Source organism: Arachis duranensis, chromosome 8, assembly GCF_000817695.3.
Source record: "Arachis duranensis cultivar V14167 chromosome 8, aradu.V14167.gnm2.J7QH, whole genome shotgun sequence".
In the NCBI taxonomy this organism is placed as follows: Eukaryota; Viridiplantae; Streptophyta; class Magnoliopsida; order Fabales; family Fabaceae; genus Arachis; species Arachis duranensis.
The window spans coordinates 13,751,551-13,756,713 of NC_029779.3; the positions used below are offsets into that span (position 1 = coordinate 13,751,551).

General features: G+C 32.2%; 1 long non-coding RNA gene across 1 annotated transcript in view; it reads right to left on the minus strand.

Annotated features, from left to right (window-relative positions):
• LOC107460954 (uncharacterized) overlaps positions 1 to 1,941 on the minus strand; it is a 6,375-nt gene extending 4,434 nt beyond the window's left edge. Inside the window, exon 1 of the long non-coding RNA XR_008002174.1 lies at positions 1,772 to 1,941. This is a non-coding gene — a long non-coding RNA (uncharacterized LOC107460954). The remainder of the gene's footprint in view (positions 1 to 1,771) is intronic.
• Positions 1,942 to 5,163: the final 3,222 nt, after the last annotated feature.

A 5,163-nucleotide genomic window follows, 5' to 3' on the forward strand; every position in this document is an offset into this window, starting at 1 on the left:
AAACAACTTAGAAAATCTTTATCTACATTTTCCACTTTTCATTCAAGATGCAATGTCCATTTTCCAATAACCCCAGGCTCTTCAAACCAACACTTTTAAGTGTGTGATAAGCCCTCATATATGATATCAATCAAAAAATTTAGTGTCGCCTGGTAGTCAAGTTACTTAAGTATAAGGAATCGGCTCAACTACATAGATAAAAAAATTTTAGAAGAAACACTTACCATAAGAGCTGATGAGCTCATTTGGAAGGAAAAACATAAAGATTACCAGAAGGAACCAACAAATTATTTTCATCATCCAACCTCCGTGATGCAAACCATCACGAGGATCCTTCTGGTTCTTGACGCCAATCATTAGAACTGCTAGAATAGTGAAAAAGAGAAAGTTCCCCAAGCTAACTCGCAAAACTGCATCTGTTTCAAACCATTCTCTGCTAGGGGTATGTTTAAAGTGATTGATCCCTACAACAAGTATCAAGTACATTAGTTTTCTCATCACATAATAAGGAGTTAGAACAAGTATCAAGTACATTAGTTGGAGTTATGGAGAGAAGCTCTAGAAGTGTATGGTCTATGCATAAGCCGTAGTAAGACGGAATATATGGAATGTAAGTTCAGTCTTAGAAGGGAAAACTCCAATATAGAGGTGAAAATTGGAGAGAACATCCTATACGAAAAGTTAAAAGTTTTAAGTATCTTGGGTGCATCATACAGGATAATGGAGAGATTGAACATGATGTAAATCATAGGATCCAAGCAGGTTGGTCAAAATGGCGGAGTGCATCTGGTTTTATATGCGACAAAAAAGTGCCTTTAAAACTTAAAGGTAAATTCTATCGCACCGCTATAAGACCGGCTATGCTGTATGGTACGGAGTGTTGGGCGGCTAAAGGAGAGCACGAACATAAGCTGAGTGTGGCAGAGATGAAGATGTTGAGATGGATGAGTGGTCACACGCGATTGGATAAAATAAGGAATGAAGATATAAGGGAGAGAGTTGGAGTAGCACCCATTGTGGAAAAGATGGTTGAATCGCGTCTCAGGTGGTTTGGACATGTGAGAAGAAGACCGATAGAACATCCAGTCAGGAGGGTGGATGAGATGGAAGATGGACAAAGGGCGAAAGGCAGAGGAAGACCTAAGAAGACCATCCATGAGGTGGTCAAACGAGATCTACATGTAAACGGTCTCTCTGTAGACATGATACATGACAGAGCACAATGGCGTCGTTTGATTCATGTAGCCGACCCCACTTAGTGGGATAAGGCTTTGTTGTTGTTGTATGACAATGCTTGATCTTATTTTGGGAAGCAGATCAATATAGTTAATTAGAGAAAAATTGCATGATTTTTTATAAAGATAATTTCAAATTCAGAAAAATTAATATTCATAATTTGGAGTATGGATGTGGAGTACGAATTTGGAAACAATTCATTCTGTTTATTCTGTTTTCAAAAACGTAGTCTAATGCATGTTCAGTTTGCAAACCCTAAGAAAATTCTAAAAATAACAACCCTAAACTGTAAACCACCTACAAATTCGAGCCTAAACACATTTAAAATGAGTTTATTAACCACAACAAACCCATCGCCATCAACAGTAAAAAAACAAAGACTCCTGCTCTATTGCAAACCAAATCACTAGGGCACAAATAACACCTGGGCACAATTGAACAACATTTCATTCATGTAAAAAACAACCAGCAGAATCTCATTCTCCCTTTTGCAATTAAAGATAGCATATAAGTAACAAAGAAAAAAATTTCATACCTTACAGTAGTGCCGAAAATGCTGCCTTCCTTCCAATCTGGTTTGCAAAAAAAGAACCTAGACGAAAAAAACACAACACCCGCCGTTTAATCGCGCGTCAGAATTCAGCTTGGATTTTCTTCCACGGAGTTTTGTCGATGGGTTCAGAGAGGAACAAAGAACAGGGGGTTTCTTTGACTGGGAGTGTGTTTGAAGTAGGAGGGATTAGCATTTTGTCTTCCTTTCTATTCTATACGGTACCGTTTCGATGTCAGCCTCTCAAACAATCTAAACGGCGTCGTTTAAGTTGGTTACGTGTATCCTTAACGTGCCATGTCAGCCTCCATTGATGACGAGAGAGTTGATGAATAGACTAACGACACACTAAAAATTTTTTGGATTGATTTTGATTAAAAAAAATCTTTCAGTGACTAAATTGAAAATCTTGGAATCTTTCAAGACTATTTTGACTATTTACTCATGATTAAATTAAAAATCAATTAATTTTCTTACATATTAGTCCGATAATATGTAATTCTCAAAATGGTCCAGCACATTTCTATATTTTTTGGTATACTTATCAAGAACATTTCAATTGACTCAATACTCTCAAATTTTATTAATTAGTTTCGGGTTAATCTATGTGGGTTAATCTATATTAACACTCTTGAAATTTTAAGAGCCGTTTTTATGTTATTTGGGCATTTATTCTACAATGTGGTTATATGTAACAATAAAATTTCGCATCTAAGTTTATGTTAGTAACTAAGTCTAATCAAATAACAATTTTGCTATGTTACTGATAGTATTTTTGTCAACTTTTGTTAACTCTTGTTTATGATTGTGTTTAACGAAAGTATCTTTATAGACGTGTCTAACAAAAATATCTTTTTTATGACGGTATCTAATAAGTATCTTTATATTTATATTTTTTGAATGTGTCTCTTTATACATTTATTTAAAATATAATAATTAATTATTGTTAGCAATAAATTGACAAATAATATATTGGTACCCTATACGCACGCGTGTTTATAAGCTCCTAACAAACATTTAGCGTAAACGTTTTTTTGCTAGGTAAACGCTTTTCTCTTCAGCGTTTTTTCTGTGGATTTTCTCATTTTTCTCACATTTCTCAAATTTTTCTGCGAATTTTTTTCCTTTTTTTCTACAGATTTTGATCTGCATTGTTTTTCAATCAAAATTTGCATTTCTTTTGAAATCTAACACTGCAATCAAACTTTTATAGATTTTGTGTATTCGAAAATAATGAATGATTCAAGTTCAAATAAGTTGAATCAGAGCGAATTGAATTATTCTTCTAAATCGAATCAAGTGGATGAGATTTGGTTCGTTTCTAATTTATGTAATTTTATTCTTCAACAATTTGAATTGAATGTAATTGAATCAAATGATAATAAATAATTTCATTTTTCTTTGTAAAAATCAGTGTTGTTTTTGAATTTGAATTTGGATAGAATGCTGTAATTTTAAAATTTTTAGATGAATCTATTTGGTGGTATATGGGACATTTTTCGGTTCATTTTTATTTGTGTTTGATATTGTTAGTTCTTATGCTATACATTTTGTCTTAAATGGAATTAATTATTTGATTTCAACCAACAATGAGCTGATGAAATCTTTTTATTACAAATATGATATTCTCTACTATACATTTGGTTCATTTATTTTTATATAATGCCATCGTGCTTATAACATTCTATATCGTAAGTACAGCAAATCCTAAGTTATTAATGTGTGTTAAATGATAACAAAAGCACCATAATTACATTCCATATCCTAAGTACAGTAAATCCAAGCGAATGAAAGCAAATTAACCTCAATTAAACTAAGAAATGAACGTAAATTATTTAAAGAATAAAAAATTTAGTAATATTTAACAGCAGTATCAACTGAATCTCAGTTAATTCATAAATGAATCGAAATTAGTTCACAATTTGAACAAGCAAACAAAAGACTCAATCATCAACAAAAATATTTCATGTCCTAAGTACAACAAATCTAAGTGAACGAGACCAAATAAACCTCAATTAAACTATGTAATAAACCAAAATTACTTGATGATCGCACTACAAAAAATCATTTCAAAAGCAAATGAAAAGACTCAATAATCAACAAACATACATCCAAATCATTTTTTGATAAAAAAAAAAGTAATATAAATGACACCAGAAGTAGTACGAGTATATTTTATGACCTAATTGTACGAAATCCAGACAAAAGAGACTCAATCATTAACCAAAACATATGCAAATCTATTTTATATCTAGAAAGGTTATTAATGTGAATTAGATAATACCAAATGAGTATAGTTATCACAAAATATATATTATAAAGAGAACTACTATTTCTATTTTCTTTTTTTAACTATATCTACTATTTCGCAAGAGAGAGAAGACGAAAGAAAAAACTGTGTACCTTCAATTATCTTTTTCCTTTCTTTCCTTGAGTTTTAGCTGGGATTTTGATGGTTTGTTGAGAGATTTTAAGAGAGGTTTTAAATTTGAGAGAAAGATGGTATTTGTTCAACAAATGTTGAACGCCAAACGTCTTTGTATAAATTTTTTTGGAGACGTATATAAACGTTCTCTGAAATGAAAGTGGTTTTTTTGGGCTTGTGTCAATTTAGTTGGATTTGGATGGCAAAAATACTTAAATGTATAGATAAATAAATAAATGTAAAAAATTTACTTTCTTTTGTTGTTTTTGGGCTGGACCTTTTTTCTCATTTGGGCTACCTTATTTTTCGTTACGGATTTCAGCATTGGTGCAAGATAAATAAATGTAAAGAAAAGCGCGGGAGGCCTAATTCAAGCATCATTAGGACCACAATATTGGTCCACCAAGCCATGGCAATTGCATCTCAGGGTTGGGGGTCCCATATGTTGAGTTATCAACTTATCATGGCCCATTAACCACCACAAAACAACTCACCACCTTCATTTTTCTTCTTCCAATGTGAAGTTAATTATTTAATTTAAATTTGAAAAAACACCCTAAAAAATTTTCAATTTGAAAAAAAAAGGCCTAATTTTGATATTCTGATATTTTACATAATCTTGCAATTTAGATACTTTATATTGTTTATCAAACTTAAATTCTTGAAGAAAATAAAGTAACATTCAATTACTTAGGTCACAATCCTTTGTCATCGGCCCAAAATAGAGAAAATAAGGACATGCTTTCAATGCAGCGGAAGATCAATTGATTCAATTCATCTCAATAGAAACACTGTACAAGATTGCTTCTTTTGTTGGGACCCTCCCTACCATTCACCACTCCTCAAAGTTCAAACACACATTGCATGTTAATTCAACGCTGTGGTCCCATATAAAGCTTTTCATCAATGTACAGTGGTGTGATATGAATCATCCAAATTTCAAGAAAACCGA